The sequence below is a fragment of the Orcinus orca genome, chromosome 4 (genome assembly GCF_937001465.1).
Source record: "Orcinus orca chromosome 4, mOrcOrc1.1, whole genome shotgun sequence".
NCBI classification, from domain to species: Eukaryota; Metazoa; Chordata; class Mammalia; order Artiodactyla; family Delphinidae; genus Orcinus; species Orcinus orca.
This window is the reverse complement of record NC_064562.1, coordinates 97,685,069-97,705,725: the sequence shown is the minus strand read 5'-3', so window position 1 is coordinate 97,705,725 and position 20,657 is coordinate 97,685,069. Positions and strand designations below refer to the sequence as shown.

At 34.0% G+C, this 20,657-nt stretch overlaps 1 long non-coding RNA gene across 1 annotated transcript in view; it reads right to left on the bottom strand.

Moving 5' to 3' along the window:
• LOC125964219 (uncharacterized) overlaps positions 1–3,465 on the bottom strand; it is a 200,002-nt gene extending 196,537 nt beyond the window's left edge. Inside the window, exon 1 of the long non-coding RNA XR_007476987.1 lies at positions 3,292–3,465. This is a non-coding gene — a long non-coding RNA (uncharacterized LOC125964219). The remainder of the gene's footprint in view (positions 1–3,291) is intronic.
• Positions 3,466–20,657: the final 17,192 nt, after the last annotated feature.

The following is a 20,657-nucleotide window of genomic DNA, read 5'->3' as shown; positions in this document are numbered from 1 at the left end:
ACCAAATTGGGAAAGATTGCTAGTGATATTACTCTTAAATGTATTGACTTTAATTTGATGCAAAGCTCAGCAAACTACAGCCTGTGGGCCAAATCTAGCCTTTTATTATAAAACTTTATTAAAACACAGCAATACCTATTCGTTTACATATCATCTATGACTCCTTTCATGCTACAACTTCACAATTAACTCATTGCAACAAACGACATGAACTGTAAAGCCTAAAGTATTAACTATTTGGCTCCTTACAGAAAATATATGCCCCCCCGATTCCGGTATGTATGCTCTCAGCCATTATCCCTGTTGCCTTGTGACTTGGTGTGCAGTAAACTCTGGTTTAATTTCACACAGGGAACATGCATTTCCCTGATGGGTGTGTGGGAGGTAGATCTTGTCCTTACTGGATGGAAGAAGATGTGTGAGTTCACCTGCTCCAATAATCTTCCCTTTTTAGTCTCACCTCTCACTTTTGCCTTTCAGGCAACAAAATTCATCCCTCCCTCCGTCTTTTCAGGAAAAAGCAGCACAACTTCTTCTTTTATGCCATTGGTCCTGTAAGGCACTTTGGTATCATCTATCTTTTTTTTTTTTTTTTTGATAAAAGACTTACTGTCCTTCTGTTCACTTTTGTCCTCTCAAGAATGTGTTAACATCTCTGGTTGCTTGATTGACCTTTTCTATTTTTTTGTTATGAACTTAAGTTTTTGTAAGATTCCTTTCTTTTTGTTTGCTGGAAGGAATATGGATTAAAAGTTACATCCAAACCATCGTGCTTAATTTGAAGTCACCAGTACTATTTTTAATTTGCTATGCTTAAGATGTAATTGAATTTTTACTTGTAGCCTAATTAATGGTAAATTGAAGCGACTTTTATGAGATTTTAGTGTTCTACTTTTTAAAAAAAATTCTGACCTGTGACGTATAAGTATTGTGTGTGGCAGTGTGTGTGTACTTAATTAGCTAAAGACTAAGAAGGGTATTTAAGTTTGCTTAATATTTTTATCAGGCTTTATTTTATGTGTCTCAATGCAATTTAGCGAATAAAAATTCATGACATTTTTAACTGGACTGCACTTCAACGATAAAAACTGGTTCCTTGGGTCCATTTAAGTCTTAAAATTTTTATTGTGCATAAAAGGAAAATATTTCCAAAGGGCTTTTACTATAAAAGCTCAAAATCATAGCTCTCTTTCCTGTCCTGTTCCCCAAGAGAACCTCTTTTAACTTATTTAGTAATTCTTTATGATATTTATGTCCATATAAATATCTCATACATTATATGTAATTATTTTAACATTTGTGTTATACTCACATGTATGTATAATTATCCATTGGGGTAGCATAATGACCATCCCCTTCCCGAATAGGTCTATGTCTTAATATGTCTACATGCATGCCACAAGGTACATTGCAGATATGTGGAAAGGTAAAAACCTTAACATAAGAAGATTATCCTGAGACCGTGAAACAACTATTTGTTTAGAAGGAAACAGAAGAATCTAATTATAACATTTATATTGAAAAAACCCCACTAACCGGGAGGAAAAAAATTAAACATTACAATTAAGAATTTGCATTTATCAAAAAACTATTAATAGAGGAAAAAGGAAAGCCAGTGTTTGAGACAGGATAATTCTAATATATAATTAATAAAGGGCTCAGAATATTTAACAGAATTCTACAAATGATTAAGAAAAAAAATGCATAAATGGCCAAAAGGCTCATTCGATCACTACACATACTTGAACATATGAGAAGTTATTAAATGTGTGCTCCATTACAAAAGAAATAAATGCTAAAAACCCAATGCAATACCACTGAACAACTACCAGAATGATAAAAATGAGAAAAACAGACATTAAAAGGCCCACACCAGCATTGGGAACAACTGGAACTGGTCTCAGTACTGGAAGTGTGTAAACGTGTAAAAACCACTTTGGAAAACCATGTGAAAGCAATAAAGCTAAAGAAATGCTTACCCTATGATTTAGGGATTCCAATCCTAGGAACCTACTTCAGAAATGGGAGCCCAGGTACTCACTCAAAGCTCTGTATTAGAATATTTATAACAACTTCATTTTTAAAAGCTGAAAATTGAAGACTACTCAATGTTCATCAACATTGGGATACATAAATGAAGTCTGGTACAGTCATGCAGTGCAGATTCTATACAGCAATATGAATGAGTGAGTTACAACTACAAGCAACTTCTTGGATAAATCTCACAGAAAATATTATTAAGCAAAATAATCCAGATGAAATAGTTTTTACTGCATGCTTTCATTACTACAAGTTCAAGACAGGCAATATCAATCTATGGTATCAGAAGGCAGGAAAGTGATTACATTTCATTGGGGGCAAAGCCCAGAGGAGGAGAAGCAGGTGAGGGTTTCTGGGGTGTTAGTTTCTGTATCTTGAGCTGTGCTCTGGTTTTTCAGTTTCTGACAATTCACCAAGCTGGATTCTTACGAGGTGTGCACTTGCCTGCACTCATACATTTCAATAGAAAGCTTTCTATTAAAACTCCTCCCCCCAACACCTGCACCAGTTTACCAGTGAGTTATACCAAATATTTAATGCTATTAAAAACATAAAACCCTGCCTATATTTACCCCTAAGAAAATTAAAGTCGGATCCTGCAATCAAGTGTTTATTAAGCATTTTATTATTTGCACTATTATTTACTGTGGCAGTGAATGCTAAATAGAACCTATATGTTTAACATATCCTGCCCCTTCCAAATTGCCACCTTTCCCATCATTAGAAGATGGGCAAGGAAATTACACCTGGAAGCAAATGAAAGAAACCCCTGAAACTATTTCTTACAACTTGAGAACACACACCCCAAATAAAGAAATATAAACTTGTGAATTTGATACCATTAAAGAGCTCAAATAAACAACGAGGATGTGAAACATGGTTCCTCTTGTGATATATTTTAAAACAAAATGTAGATTAAGTCATTATTAACTTTACTATTAGGTAAAATAAATTACTGTTAAATCATCTTTTTTTTTTAATGCAAGTCTGGGGCATCACACCTATAATGTAGTAAAATTTTAATGATGTACAATTTCTCATCATTTAACATCTTGCTAGACATTTTTCACATAAACATAAGTGATGAAAACTTCCATGAGGCTTATGACTTTTCAGCTCTACTTCTCCGTAGCAGGAGAAAGTTTTGAGGCTACACAGTTGAGTAATGCCTGCTACATTAGTATCCTATTGCTTTTATACAAAATTACCACAAATTTAGTGAACTTAAACAATAGAAATTTATTATCTTACAGTTCTGGAGGTCAGAAGTCCAAGATGAGCATCACGGGGCTAAAATCAAGGTATCAGCAGAGCTGCATTCCTTTCTGGGGTCTCTAGGGGAGAGTCCATTTTCTCGCATTTTTTAGCTTCTAGAGGCAGCTTCTCTGACTTCCTCTGCCCTCCTTTACTTATAAGGATGCTTGTGATTACATTGGGCCCACCTGGATAATCCAGGCAGCTCTCTCCATCTCAAGGTTAGCTAATGAGCCACCTTAATTCCATCTGTTAACACAATTCTTTGCCATGTAACAGAATGTATTCACAGGTTCCAGGGTTTAAGGTACAAGCATTGTAGGGGAGTCATTATTCTACCTTCCACACCTGTCAGTACAATCATTTAATGATGCTTTATCCCTTGTTATGTATATGTGTTAATAGTGTAAAAAATACACAAAAAAGCTTATGCCTATGTTGTTGAAATTCAGACATAATCATGATAATTGCTATGGTCATTTGACAAAAATATTATAATTTGATGTTCTATTTCATTTTTATTGAGATAAAATTGACATATAACATTATATTAATTTCAGGTGCACAACTACTAATTTGATATATGTGATGTTCTATTTCTGATGGAGTATATTTTAAAACAATGCAGAAAGAAATTGAAAGAAAGTCCATCTTAAGAAAAAATAAAACTGAGGACAAGTTCAAATTTTAAAGGAAACTTTAACATATAATCCATATTCATGCATTGTAATTATTCAGGTCATTAATTCTTATTTTTATTGCATCTATCTCTACTGAAGATAGGTGGAAAGTATACAGTCTTGTATATATTCTTTTCTGAATGGAACGTTTTAACTTTCAGATTGAATGGATGTATAAATATGATACTCAATATGAAAATATAAAATCTATGATTTATTTCATTTCTAATGTAATGTAAAATTAACAGAAAAAGATACTTAAAAACAGAGCTGAACATATAATACATATAATATATACTTATAATACATATGAATACATACTATATGTATAAATATATATGTGATTATATATACATATTTGTATGTTCATATACATATAACCACATATATATGTAACATATTTTACTATTCTCAATTTTTCTTTTTCTGCTTGTGTATGTGTATACATGTGTACGTTTGACTATATATAGTACATAATTATAATGTATTATACAGTACATTCAATTCTCTTTCCAATGCATCTTTTCCTGCTTGTGCATATTTGCATGTGATTTTTAATACTGGCAAATATTCAAAATACATAAACTGAAATAGAAAATAAATGATTTGTTTCAAATTATTAAAACCCTCAAAACAAATATACAGAATCTTCCAAGGCATTCATGGAATGCTTTAAAATCCAGAGAAAATGGAATAAGGATTAATCTTGAACTGTTCTGTAGAGGATAAGGATTTACTATGTGACTAGTTAGGAGTGCTTCAATTCAAGCAAAACATTAAATGATAGTGTCAAATCCTTATCCTTGAGCTTATTTATCATCAAATTTCTTTTCTTTGTAGTAGCATTATGGATGCATTAATAAAAGGATAAAATACGTTTAATACTATAGGAAGAAAAAGTTAATGATCCTAAAAGATGATCATAGGTGCTTGTCATTGAGTATTTAAAATAATTTTTCTCACCTGGAAAGTTACAAAACTACTTCTAAAATATTATTGGATTTCAATTGAAAGGTAAATCCTTTCATTTCCCAAGAGCATTAAAGTGGGCAAACCCTCAAACCAGATTTAACTTTTACTGTCCTGTCTGTATGATGATTGACATCACTTACTTTTTTAGATATTTTAAGATCAATGCAGACGGAGACATTTATTTCTTCTGAAGACATTTGCCTGCATTGACAGTAACCTGTAGCAAGGTGTGGTTATGGCCGTCTGGTCCAAATTCCTTTTTTTTCCCCTTTGAGCCAGGTTAAACTGAGAAACACAATTTGTATGCTTTCTCACTCAGTGATTTCTTTTAGTCAAAAGTATAGTGCTTTTTTTTTTTTTTTTTGGCGGTACGCGGGCCTCTCACTGTTGTGGCCTCTCCCGTTGCGGAGCACAGGCTCCGGACGCGCAGGCTCAGCGGCCATGGCGCACGGGCCCAGCCGCTCCGTGGCATGTGGGATCTTCCCAGACCGGGGCACAAACCCGTGTCCCCTGCATCGGCAGGCGGACTCTCAACTACTGCGCCACCAGGGAAGCCCGAATGTATAGTGCTTTTATTGAAACAACTAAGCTTATATTTTTACCACTTTATTGAGGTATAATTGATATACAAAACACTACGCATATTTAATATATGCAATTTGATGAGTTTGGACATATGCATACAACAAGTAAGATATTACTTTATACTTATTAATAAATGATAATATATAATTAAGACAAACATTTAGCAAATATAAACACAAAGGTATCTCTTTTTTTTAACTCTTTTCAGCTTATATGAATATTATTTCTAACACTGCCATTCTGATTTTTAAGAAAGAAACAATTAATCTTGAATGCTTACACTGTCATTTCATGTCTCTGAGCTTATGTACTAATCTATCTTTTCATAGGAAAACTACTTCTCAAGTTAAAACTGAAACAGTGAAATTGGTGTTTTATATTCCCATGGATTAGTCTTAGCCCTATTGGACCTAGAGCATATCAAGTACCATTGATTCCAGAACATCTATATTTCTAAAAGCCTTGCATTCCAAAGGATAACATGACATTTTTGAAAGAGTTAAATCCTGAAATAATCTATACGCTTATTTATTTTATGCGTCTTTATTCATTTTATTGTCTTTGTTGTCATTTGTCTCTTTTCTCCTCACCTTGTCTCTTCCCTCCATTCTTTTCTCCCTCCCTTCCTTCCTTCCTTCCTGTCTCTCTTTCTCCTTCAAGTTATCAAAGACTAAGAACATTTTAAATGTTTTTTTATAAATTTGACCCCAAAGCTAGTCAATCAGAATTTTGACTGTTATATAATAATTCATATTATATGTATATGCACATATTCTCTCTTTACTTTTTGAGTTCATTGTTATTTAAAGTAGGATTTCTTTGCACTAGATTTTATTATTGCAAGTAAAATGTCCTTTGGCAATCAAAAATTGTCTATGAGCTTTTGTTTGACAGTTTGCTGAAGATCCCATCAAAACATTTACTGGAGGGGACTAAACTTAGTTGCCCAAGAAGTACATCTCATGAATATCTAGTTTGATTAATTTTAGAAATACAGTGTAAATCTTACATTGTGATTAAAACTTCTTATATGGAAAACCTTATTTTTTAAATTTACTAATTCAATTAATTTACTAATTAATTAATTAGATTACCATTATTTCTAAAAACTGCAGTTATGAGAATGTAAATATGTGTTCATCTAAGTTGAATTATATTATAGCAAGTATCTTTTTATTTAGTTATTTTACTCATTTTATTTTTCGCTGTGTTGAGTCTTTGTTGCTGCGTGTGGGCTTTCTCTATTTGCGGCAAGCAGGGGCTACTCTTCATTGTGGTGTGCAGGCTTCTGATTGCAGTGGTTTCTCTTGTTGTGGAGCACAGGCTCTAGGTGCACAGGTTTCAGTAGTTGTGGCACGTGGGGTCAGTAGTTGTGGCCCACGGGCTCCACAGTGCAGGCTCAGTAGTTGTGGAGCACAGGCTTAGTTGCTCTGTGGGCAAGTATTTTTTTTAAATGATCTTTTTGAACTTCAGAGAGTACTACAAGTCAATTGGAAACAGTTTACTCCACAAAGTTAAAAGTTAAAAAAAGACATACTGTTCTCTCTCTCTCTCTCTCTCTCTCTCTCTCTCATCCACTCTCTTGCCCTCTTTCCATGCCATCCACCTGTTCCAAGGGCCAGCGGTTCTGAAAGTTGAATTCTCTTTTAGCATAATATGTTTTATAATTACAAATAAACAAAACTCTGGCAAAAATTATAACATTTCATTTGACAAAACTCTCTTTCCTTTTATAAGTGTCTGGTAGGGAAAATGCATAATCAATTTACTTCTGAGTCCCACATGGACAGCTGAAGGAATTATGGTTTCCCAATGTGTTTCTGAAATATTTTGTCTAAGGTTATAGTGCCATTTTCTCTGAGATCTATTCTAGCTTTCCCAACTTTACGGGATTTTGGCTTCAATGTCTATGCTCTTACCTGAGATATGTTTACTGCCAGAGTAGATAGGAATTATGTCAGCTTCCTCAAGAATTGCTGTCTAGATCAGAGTGGGTTACCAAAAATATTTTCTGAACAGATACATGGATAGACAATATGGGTTGGTCCATATCGTGGCTCAAACACCACACATTCCACAGTAAGGGGTGCTCCACTTGATGACCAGAGAGGGCTAAGTGGGATGAGTAAGATTTTGCACAGTAGATCATTTTCTTTTTATTTGTGTAATATGATGACTATAATTATCTTATATGTCCTTCATGGACATATAAGCTGCTCTTTGAAGTTTCCCATCCTGACAGAACATGACTTGTGTTTGTATTCAAGCACTCTTGGACATAATAAATTGGCTACCTGATATATCTGGTGGAAAAATACCCACTAGGATTCTCCTTCCATGTGTCATTAGGAAGTAACCATCACTACCTTATCCAACACCCTTTTTGGAACTTGACACTTGGTTAATCCTTTTGCATTATGACAGATAGGAGTAATATCCTTCTTTTTACTATTATTAAGTAGTTTGAGTGAAGGGAAGAAAACTCTTGGGGCAAAGTAATTATGTTGATTTGCATGGTCATACTAAACAGAACTAATTACAGTTCAATTACATTTAATGCTCAAATAGAATTATCATTTAACTGTTTCAATAACCAATACCAGTTGAAATGTAAATGTGTGATTATGTTGACAAAAATGGATTAGGAGTTACTTTTCAGAAATCAAATGTGACTAAAAGATATGAGGATTACTGTATGGTTCAGGCTTCTGAGAGTTACTGACTAGTATATTTGGACTTCAAAAAATTTAATGTCATGTAAATTGACCTTAAGGAAAGGGACTGACTTGAATTGTGAGGTATGCTAAATTTATCTACAGTTGTTAAAATGAAGCTGTGTTGTTCATAAGTTCACTCAGTCTAGAAAATGGTCCTAAAAATGGCATTGAAAATTACCTGCAGTGAATTGTGACTGGTTCTCTATAGTCTCCCTGCCATTAAAAACTGTTAAATTGAACAAAATGTATGCTGCAACTGTTTTCAGGCATTGGACAAAAGGGAAATGTACATTATGAGCTCTGTATTTGGCCCATGTCTCTATCTGTAGATAATTTCCTGGCTGTGGCACAAGGAAGTACCCCACAGCAGTCCTGTTAGAGAAGAGAATGAGCTCAGAGACTGAAGCTGCTGATGGAAACTCTGGAGCATGGCACTAGAGAGAAGGAAGCAGGTCAGTATTCAACTCCGATTGGGGATTTTCGGCAAGAACTTGGTTAAGGACTGGGCTGCATAGATTCAGGGTGAGACAATATAAAGTTTACCAGAAAGTAGTTCTTATAGACTTAAGAGTAGAATAGATGTACTAAAGATCAAGCAGTTCCTGGAGGTATTAGAATTCTTACCAAGTCAGAATGGAAGGACTTCATTAGTACCAAGGAATCTAGCCGGCACGTGAGAAGGATCAAACTTTGGGGGAATGTCCAAGTTCCAGAAAAAGGTCTACTCTAGTCCTAGTCTAAGAAATTCTAAAATCAAATCTAAACAGATTCACAGGGAAACAAGGGTTTTCACTCTGAGTACTGCCAAGTTAGAGGATAGGTAAATACCTTGGGCTTTCCACAAATCTACCTTAACAAAATATTAAAGGAAACTTACACAAGCTCAAGGTGGTAGCCAGAAATTGAACTGCCTCTTGAAAGGAATTTCAGTGCTTTTCTGAGGAAAATAAAAGAAACTAAGTCTCTGCAATGGATTAGTCACTACTAAAGCAATAAAAAACAATTTAAAAGTTATTTAAACCTAAACTGAATGAAAATCAAAAACAGAATAAACAAATCTTCCAAAATGTCTATTTCTATTCCAATGATACCCAAAACCTGCAACTAAGTACAGATTAATGTTATGCTGGATTTTGGGTAGCATACAAAGATTTTTTATTTTGTTAGCTCTCATTATCTAACAGATATTTTACCATTGTCTGGAGATTTTTCATGGTAAAGTAAATCTAACAAAGTTTAAAATTTTAGCAGATATTTATTTTTTCTAAGTTCCCTGTTTCTGGTAATGCTTGAGGTACAGGTCAGTAACTAAACTTTGCATATGGAGTCATAAATGTAATGACAGACCTCTTAAAAACAATAATTGGAAATGATTTTTAATATTTATGAAATGAAAAAAATTAAACTATTTAATAAAAATAGCAAACTACAGTCTTTCTAGATAACGACCTATAATAAATCAATAATAAATCAATGATGGGTTTAATGTTATTCTGATGTCTTTTCACTGAGTGGTTCACCATTAGGACATGGATTAAAATTTCTTTACTCTTTCAATCTCTGGAATCTGCTACTACTTCTGTTGTCTTTATATAACATGAATGGTCAGAGAAGACATATTCTTTTCATTACTTTACTGCATACTTAGAAGTTTCCTGAGAAAGAAGATTTCTGCTCCCTCCAGAATAAAAAGAAGACTATATTAAAGAAGTTCCTGACTTAAAAGGAACCTGATGTTTGAGTTCTCCAAAATATGTTCTTTTCAAATAGATGTTCAACCTATACGAAGACCTTTAGGGATGGAAAGCTCATTTCCTCATGAGAAAGCTTATTTTATCTTTGAACAACCCTGATTGTTACAAGTGAACTGGAATTAATTTTGTTGTTGTTGCTACAGTTGCTGCTCATCATTCTAACTCTTGTCAATTGTCTAACCATGATGGTGTTTATGTTCAGACATCACCTACAACATTGACTCTTCTCATAATTAGCCCACTATCCATCTACCCCTATCATCTCTAACTCTACTCTTACACCACATAAGAATGACTTTTTGTCTAATAAGGTGGTTCTTTATTTTTTTCTTCTATTGACCTCAGCTTTATCAAAGTTTAAAAATCATTTCTTTTCACTATTCTTACTACTATAGAGATTTTTTCCATATAATAGCAAGTCGTTTGGTCTGAATATAAGTTTAGGCAGAATTTTTCATTTTATGGTGAGAAATGCTATGAAAAAATTATATTTCTGAAAAGACTGTGATATACTAAATATTGTTTATAAGCATTTTAAGTTTTATTTTCTCTTTTTTTCTCATTCTCAAAACATATTTTGAACAACCGTGTCTCTGAAATTCAAGGCAACTATAATGAACAGGATAGATATGGTCTCTGCCTTTATAGAACGTACAGTTTGGTGGGAAAAGTAGACATTGAACAGAAAATCACATAATTGATTAATTACAATTGTGATTACCAATTATATAGGTATAGTAGAGGGAGATCTAGTCTGAAGGGTCACATATAAAAGTATCAATCACATATATAAAATATTTGGAAAGCTTAAAAACATACAATTTCTCTGCAAAACTCTTCATAGAAAAGAATTTTGGTATCCAGTTGCATTAAATGAAGTTAGTAAAAAGAAGAGTTTTATTCGATTTTTAGCTTTTGCCTTTCTGAAACATAAAGTCTATGATAATGTAAATATAAGCAAACACAACTGAGAGATACACTTCACTACATAGTCAAAATAGATGCATTAAAGTTTCTGTTTTGTATTGAGGCAATAGTGAGTAGTAAACAGATAGTAAATCATATAACTTGTCTTTTCAGAGAAATAATAACAATAATAGAAAAGAAGAAAGTTAGTATATATGCCAGTATTATGTTAAGCTTGACCTCATTCTCCTTCTTTCTTTTTCTCTCTTCCCTTCTCACCTTCCCTCTTTCTCTCTCCTTCTATCTCTTTATCTCTCTATAATCTTATTTAATTCAAACAATAACACAATATATAAGTAGCACAATTTCTCCTGTTTGACAAACTAAAACTTTGAGACTTTTAAGTAATTGGCTCAGAAAAAAAAAAATTCAGTAAGTGGCACAGGCTAAAATTCAAATGTAATTCTCTCTGATAAAAATCTTGTACTCTTACATGATTGGTTGTGCTTTGACAAACATTTATTAAATGCTTACCTTGGACTACAGGTTATTTTAGGCAAGAGAGCAATAAAGATGTGTTTGATATGAGTCTTGACTGCGGGGCAGTATCCTAGATACACATAGTAGTAAAAGAGAGCAATAATTTCTTAAGAGAGGAGAAGCAGAAGTGCCAAATCACTAAGGGTTAGAGGGTTCAAAAGGTCTTCACAGAAGAGGCACCCTTAAGCTAAATCTTAAAAGTTGGAGTTTGCCCTGTAGAAAATAGCTGCATGTGAAAGGACATTGCAGGCAGGATGAGTAACACATAAGGTAAAATTAAGGACTCAAAAGGAGACTTATATAACTGAAGAATGGTATGTATTATTAGAACATTTTTCTGAAAAAAAATTATATATAGGGAGCTAGAGAGCCAGTGTCTTTGCAAACAATGGCAGAGTTTTAATTAATAACTGGTTGTTGATTCTCAATATGAGAAAGAATTTATTATATTCTTAATTTTTATTTTAAATACTAAAGAAGTCTGCTGTCTTAATTTCTTTCTTAATATGCAATTTATCTAAACCTCAATTTGGAAAAAGTCTCTCAGTTGGGTAGGAATGTACATCTGTTTTGTGGAAAGAGTAATAGATGACTCAAAGCAATCGATTACACAAATTGTTTGCAGTTTCAAGTTTGCTTTTTCTATCTATTTATTTATTAAATGGCTTTGAGAGAATTTGTTTGACATGAAATCAAAAGAGGTTTGTGGAAATTGTATTATCTATTTCATGACAATGCATAATGAGCTACAGAATGAAGGATTAGTTACCTCTGTCACTGAATAGTTATAGGGAATGTAAGTTTATTTTGTTGTCAGCAAAACACATCAACTTAGGTGTTCTTTGCATATTTTGACATTCCAAAAGTGTTTTTCTTTTGCAGTAGATAACATCTAAATGCTTTATCAAAAGCCAAGATTACTCTTCATCTTTCCAGTTTGGCATGTATTTCTATTCAAGAATATTTTCATGTATACCAAAAGCCTGTTTGAGCAATTGCAATTATCATTTACTGCTCCTTGTGCCCTCATCCATACTTAAATCATCAACCCTTGTTAGTGAGCCAGTTATTTCCAAAGGGAGTGTTATTCTCCTCTTTCTAAAGATGGAAATAACAGGAATGATTAAAGCCTACATGGTAAATGTGAGATTACAATTCAATGTTGCAATGGATTGAAATGTGTCGTCCCCCACCCCCCAAAAAAATTCCTATGTTAAAACTCTAGTTCCCCATGTGATTGTATTTGAACACAGGGACTTTAATGAAGTATTAAATGAGGTCATAAGGCTGAGCCTCTAATCTGATAGGAGAACTGTCCTTACAAGAAGAGAAAGAGACAGGAGAAGTCTTTTTCTTCCTGTGCACAGAGGAAAGACCATGTGAGGACACAGTGAGAAGGCAGCCATCTGCAAGCTAGGCAGAGAGATCTCACCAGGAACAGAATCAGCAGCCACCTTGATCTTGGACTTCCAGCCTCCAGAACTGTGAGAATAAATTTCTGTTCTTTAATCCACCCAGTCAGTGGTATTCTAGTATGGCAGCCCTAGGAGAGTAATTCAAATCGTTACTAGGCATTTTTTTTTTTATTGGAGTATAATTGCTTTACAATGTTCTGTTAGTTTGTGCTATACAATGAAGTGAATCAGCTGTATGTATACCTATATCCCCTCCCTCTTGGACCTCCGTCCCATTCCCCGCCCCCATCCCACCCATTTAGGTTGTCACAGAGAGGCATTTTCTAAGATACAGGAATAAGAAAAACTTAACCTCCCACAATTTAGGAGCTTCAGTGGAAGTACCTCTGGCAGCATTTGCAGATGGGTTTATAACACATAGAATCTGTAAAGTGGGTTTAACTCTACAGAATTTGTCTTTGTGTAGTTTCAACAAAATATAGAGTTGTGCTACTCCAGACTGACCTCTGGTGTTCACCCTCTGAAGCTAAGATACATTAGCCTCTCGCCAATGAATCACCAGCAAATAAGTCCTAGGTGCAACTTATACAACTGTTTTCCTGTTCAAGTTGTCAAAGATCTGGAAAATGGATTAACAATTTTATAATGTTAAAAAAATGCTACCATATATAAGATATCAAATAATATCTACAATTATTAGTTTGACAGATTATTTAGCATAATTAATTGGAAAAATATAGTCAAATACTTGATTTCCACTTTCAATTTGTCTTTGAGAAAGTGATTCAGTAAAAGTTTTTTTATCAAAAAATTAAAGAAAATAACAATCACTACCTGGATTTTGTGATGATTAAATAAGAAAACTACATAAAGCACATATTAAGTATCTGATACATAACAAGAGGTCCATCAATGCTTAATATGAACCATTAAGAGAAATGTACTGCAATATACATTTTGAGGTGTGTAGGGACACATCATTATGTTTTCTTCTATTATGGTTATACGTCTCTAGTTCTATGCGTTATTCTTTTATAAGAAAAATTCTAATTAATTCAAATTTCCTTAATGTCAATTTCTTATTCACCTTATTCAAATATGACATTAAGTAAAGTACCCCTCTGGAAAATAAATGATTGGTACATTTAGAAAAAAAATGAAAACACTAAAATCCTGAGGAATATTTACTTGGTTTAAATGTGCCATTAAAAAATACCACAGCATTGAATCTTATCTTGATGAACTCTATAACCAATAATCATATAGTTCCTGAGATAATATTATTAAACATAATTATTTTCATATTAAATTAAAATCATGGACTCAAAGATTGTGGACGATTAAAATTATAAACAAATAATTCTATTAGTATGGCATTGATGAATTTTTCTCCCCATAGGGAGTGTTAATAACTACAGCCATAAGAGCCTTAAAATATTTAATACTTTATCTCATTTTGTTCTTCAATCAAATTTATTTCCACTTAAAAAGTGAAGGATCCAAATCTAAGAGAGTGAAAGTTGCTATTATTAATAGATTAAACCGAGGTATATTAAATTTTTAAGAGTTTCTTTGAGCAAAAATTGATTCGAATGGAGCAGCATCCAATCTAGCAAATAGAAAGGGGGTTTGTGGAGCTCCTCCAAAATGAAAGACTTTGATAGGCAGAAGGGAGCAGGAACAAGTTACACTAAGCAAACAAATGGGTCAGTGATTGCAAAGTTAGTTTCCTTTAGGGCATGGCAGGAGTCTGTCAGGCAGATTACTTAACTAGTGCTGATCAGACAGCTGATTGACTGGTTTAAGATTTCATTTCTGAGAGAGCCAAAACTGTAGTTAAGTCTTGGTCTGGTGACCTGGGCTTAGCACAAGCCAATCTATTTTGGGCCTGTTGTCTTGTTTTTGATACTGTCAAGGTTGAGAGAATTTTGGACTATCTCATCCCAATACCCATGCTCTTTTTACAGCTGCTACAAATTTAGATTTAATAAATTGTTTTTCACACACAATTCTTTTTCAATATGTGTTTTTTTTATTATTTTGATTCCATTTATTATAACTGACATTGAATTGCCTGTAAACAGTTTCAATTGATAATATATCTGAAATGGAAGCAACATATAGTGATGTTAGCTCTTAGGAAAGTGACTGCAAAATTCTAGTGTATTAATAACATCATTTATAATACATGAGTCTTTAAAAATATAAAATAAATTATAACTGAGAAATCTTATTTTTAAGAGAATGGGTCTGGGTAAAAAAATACTGTTAGTGTCTGCAGCTCAGATAAAGTTAATATTTCTAGCATCTGGAATTACATGTTATATCTAAGTATAAGTGAACCTTAGCTGAGATTATGGAAGAAAACTAGAATTGTAAAGAAAACTCAGAGCCATTAATTTACTAAAGATAAAAAAGAATTTTTAGCACAAATTTTCTTCTGTTCAGATGATTATTTAAATACAATGTCAAAGATTTCAGATTTTACAAACTCAGATAATTAAAGTAGGTGATGCTGACACCATTAGACTGGGTTCTTAAGTGATTAGATATTAAAGTATTCCAAGAGATTCTCTTGTTTTAATCAATGGAAGACCATGCAAAAGGTGAATTAAGTATGGTATTATTTTACTTAGTTTAAATGTGATTAACCTTTAAAGATAAGAAGATACAGGTTCAAGTATTTGCTTTCAAATTAACGAGCATTCATTTTTAAATCAAAGGAAGTTCTTTTTTAGGAATATGAATGGAATATTTATTTCATAAAAATTTCTTCTGAGGCTTTTATAACCACCACCCCAAAAATAGATCCTAAAAATATACAAAAATAAATGAAAATACATGAAATCGTGGATTAGATGAACAATTTCAGGATTCCCATAGGATGGCCACATACAATACCAGACACACAGTTACATTTGAATTTCAGACAAACAATAGATACTTGTTTAGTATAAGTTACAAGCTAAATGGTATTCCCCCCAAAATCATGCACTGAAGTGCTAAACCCCAGTACATCCTAATGTGACTATATTTGGAGATAAGGCCTATAAAAAGATAATTAAGTTAAAATGAGGTCATTAGGATGGGCCAATATGACTGGTGTCCTTACAAGAAAAGGGAATTAGGACATAGACATGTACAGAAGGAAAACCATGTACAAACACAGGGAGAAGATGGCCACCTACACACTAAGGAAAAGGGACCTCAGAAGAAACCAGTCCTGCCAACCAAAGCCTTGTCTTAGACCTCTGGCTCCTGAACTGTGAGAAAATAAATTTCTGTTGTTTAAGCCACACAGTCTGTGGTATTTTGTTTTGGAAGTCCTTACAAATGAATGCAGTATATTTTATTTACTAAATTGGCAATCCTAATTACGAAAAGTTGTAATTGAATATAGTGAAGGCAATACTTGCAAAGAACCAGATAAGCACCTTAGCTTTTAATTTATTGTCATTAACATTCATGCTTGTAATCTTTTCTCCAAATTCTAATCTCCCTTTCATGAAGGGGAGAACTCAAGTGTTTTATATTTACTTATATTTTGTATTTACATTTACTTTAAAAAAATTCCATGGACAGAATTCAACTGAACTTCCTATGTTCAATACTTAAATATAGTTCTGTACTCTGAATGTAAGATACAACTTTTTAGGACCTTTCTAACCTCAAAGTTCTGGGATTTTATGATATGGACCTGAAGGGAAAAAAATATCCACTTTATTCATTTATTTGTTACACTGTTTCTTATTCTTTTAAATTCAATCTTTTCCTGTTCATAATAGACTGTAGTTTTTGAAGGAAACTTGTAATATGGAGAACAGAAGAAAGTATAAAATAAAAATTATTGTTAATTCCACCACCTCAAAATAAGAATTTTAACATGTTTTTGATCATTTGCTTCAATTCATTTCATTGTATTCAATGAATGTTTTGTAGAAAATTATATTTTTATTAAGGGAGGTGTGTGTGTGTGTGTGTGTAGGTGACTATACATCCCCTTCAAATACCCCCAGCTCCCAACACATACAAATATTATGTGGAACCATCTATAATGAGAGAATGAAAACCTTTAACACTTTTATCTTCTGTAGTGACCATGAGAATGCACTTTTCAGATTTCCAACTGCAGAAAGAAAATTCACTATGCAGCCCAGAACTGAGCTCTTAATTCCATCACCTGATTGGCACCAAGGCTGTGCTTCCCTCTGGCTGCTTTCAGCCGATGATTAAGCATGGCACAGCTATGAAGGCAAGCCAATTTCTGGGGATCATGACCCCTCTGATGTTGTGACCCCACTGCAGCTAAGATGTTTCTGCCCAACAAATTTTCCTCCCTCCCTCCCCTCTCCCTTCCTTTCTTCCTTCTCCCTACCTTCTTTCCTTCTTTCTCTCTTTCCCTCAGGGTCCTGTTTTCCAGAGGACTCCAACTGTCACAGGAGTCACAGCCAAACTGCTTCAGGGGTTTAGACTTACTATTGGAAATGCAATGGTGAAGAAGGCAGACAAGGTCTGCCTTAAAACAGTTCATATTCTAATTAGGAGAAACAGATAATAAAACAGTTCATATTCTAATTAGGAGAAACAGATAATAAATGCATAAGTACATATAAATGTGCCAAAAATACTAGATAACAATAAACGCTACGGTGATATTATGGTGATTAAGGGGAAACTATTATAGATTGGGTGGGTAAGGAAAAAGTCTCAGTAAAAGTGGCAGTTAAGGGAGATTTCCCTAATAGGAAGTAGCCCAAGTAGTCAGCCTGGTGAAGGTCGAGGGGAAAATCTTCCAAGTCAAAGATCAGGGCAAAGACCACAGGGCAAAAACTAGGTTGGCAAAATAAAGACCAGAAAGTAAGGCAGAGAGAACTGAGGTTAGAGACACAGGAAGGAACAGGACCAAAGAAGGCTTTACAAAACAGGATATTATATTTGGACATAAACCAGGATAATATGTCTGGATAAGGGATGAGGATCCTTAGGGGAATTTAAGAAAGGGAATTTTAAGGTATGATTTATGTTTAAAAAGACCATGTTATCTGAAAAGGATAATCAGAGGCAAGAATAATAAATAAAATATTAGAAGCCTATTCTAATAGTTCAGAAAAGAAAAGGTTGTGATTTCACCTGTAGCAATAGACAAGGTGAAAAATGGACTAGTTTAGGATGAGTTTTGGAAGGAACTTGCTGATGGATTGGATACAAGGGATGGCAAAAAGAGAGATGTCATGGACAATGCCTAGACTTGGTGTTTACAGATTGGCTGAATAGAGGTCCTGCTTACAGTGACAGAGGTGGGTAATATGTGTGTATATTTTGGACATATTTTCCCCCCTTGATACACAAGGAAATATATACTAATGACCAGGCACATGTTCTGTGGCAGGGCTAGGCTGCTGCCCGGGCAGAAGATAAACATCAGTGAAAGGGCCACATAGCAGGAGAGGTGATGCTTGTTCATACCAGGATGGAGCCAACATGAGAGTAGTCCAGTGTCCTCTGGCCCCAGGAGCAGCCTCAGAGCTCGAGAGCACACAGATAGATTGGCAGATGGCTGGCATTGCAGTACATTTGTGAAATTGGCATTGCTGGAGATATTCCTGTTTGTACAGCTTGCTCTGCCCAACCAGCATAAGACAAAAGCAAATCTTTTGGCCACAGGGAAAGCAGGCTCAGCATGGAAGAATGGCTGAGTGGTGAGAAGGAAGGGGACCACTTTACTCATCACAGCATTTCTAAACGTAGCATAACATATATAGTCAAGAGTATGTAATAAATTTAGCATTAAATAAACTGTTACATATGCTATATCCCAAAGAGCCTTCTCCCTTTAGTATATTATATTTTTAAAACTAGAATTTTTATTATAGTCAGGTTAAAATAATTCATCAGTTGTTACTCAGAGAAGCAGTTTATGAGGTACTGTTAATAGTTATTACCTGGGCATGGGCAAAATTAGTCATGTGAAACACATATCTATGTAGTCAGCCATCAGCTGCCTTAGATTGTTTGCATTGCTATCACCACATATACATTTAAATTTAAATTAGTAAAATGCAATTTTACTTTAAATGTTTTCAAAAAATCACAGCATGGTGCAGTATTGAAAGAAGTATGAGCCTGGAGAAGAATGTCACAAACCAGGCAATGCAACGAAAGCCCGAATTTTTACGTCTTTCATAGTAGATCCCAGAAAAATCATGGCTAGAAGTCCGTGTTGGTATGTCCGGCAAAAGCATAATTCTTATACCGAATATCTGTTAAAAGCCTCTGGATGACTCTTAACACATATGTTTAACTTTTAATTATGTGTAGTTCAATTAACAGAATAAAGTGAAACTGTTTCACCTAACAGGAAATGCAGACAAAATCCTAGAATTGCTCATCTGCTTTGAAAATATGCCATGCATTTTAAAGAAACTAAAGAAGTCAAGGCCCTGAACAAGGTATAGAAAATAAAACCCATCACTGTGAAGTCTCAAGTAATTCAGAAGACTATTAAACTTAAGAATTTGAATAATATTTAAACTTGATTTTGTTGTTACTAACGGGAGAAGATACTAATGGGAGAAGTTTTATGTAGTAGTAGATTGTTATCTGGGATATTTTTTATGAAGTTAGGTATATTACATATAATATTTCCATTGTTATAGAATAAGAACTACTTTCATGAAATAAATGTATTACTATTTATGCAAAATAAAAATATTATTTAAAAATAATAGGTTTTACAATACCTAGGATCTAAAGAACAATGATGATTCTGGACTTAACAAATCTATTGCTAAATCCCTGTGTGATTGGGGGTAAGGGAGTTCATCTTTCTGACCTTTAGTTCTACATTCATACCTTCTACAAGGCTTATTCCACAGACTGGTGAATGAAATTCGTGAATCGTGAAACACTGAACACATTAACAACTAGAAAAGAGCCTCTCAGTAGCTGTTTAAATATTTCTGGTTATTAATCCTATGGTAGTAGCTAGAAAGTAGTGTCATTTTCTTATTGATATTTATTTAATGAAGTAATCTAACCTTTATTAATAAAAAATGTTTTTCATGGAATATAATAAAGTTATTTTCTTTTAAAATTAAGAACAAGTAGTCTGTAAACCTTTTTACTTTTCCTGAAATAGCACTTTGAGTAGACAGTTTCTTCTCGTTATACTGCCTTTCTCATTTTATATTCTTCTAGCATTTCCACACTCTCATATTCGTTAAAAACATGATTATAAAGGCTGCATAGTACTCTGTTACAGAGATGTGAGATAACGAGCATACCTATTGTCTTGTTGGACATAGATGCTGCTTTTAATTTTTACTCATTAATAATGCTTCAGTGAATGTTGATACACATAAATTTGTGTAGGTGTTCAATTCCTTGGGAAAATTAACAGGAATGTTATTGTATCAAAAGATATAAACATTTATAAGACTTCTGATACACACTGCTCCATTTCCAACAGAAAGTCTATTAGAGTTTACAGCTCCACCAGTAGTATCTAAGGGGTCTCTTCCAGTGAGTGCACCCTCATTGTGCCACTATCAACTGTGTTACCTTAAACATACTTTTAACATCCTCTGGGGGCTTCCCTTCCCTGGCGGCGCAGTGGTTAAGAATCCTCCAGCCAGTGCAGGGGACACGGGTTCAATCCCTGGTCCAGGAAGATCCCACATGACATGGAGCAACTAAGCCCGTGCGCCACAACTACTGAAGCCCGCGCGCCTAGAGCCCGTGCTCCTGCAACAAGAGAAACCACTGCGATGAGAAGCCCGCGCACCGCAACAAAAA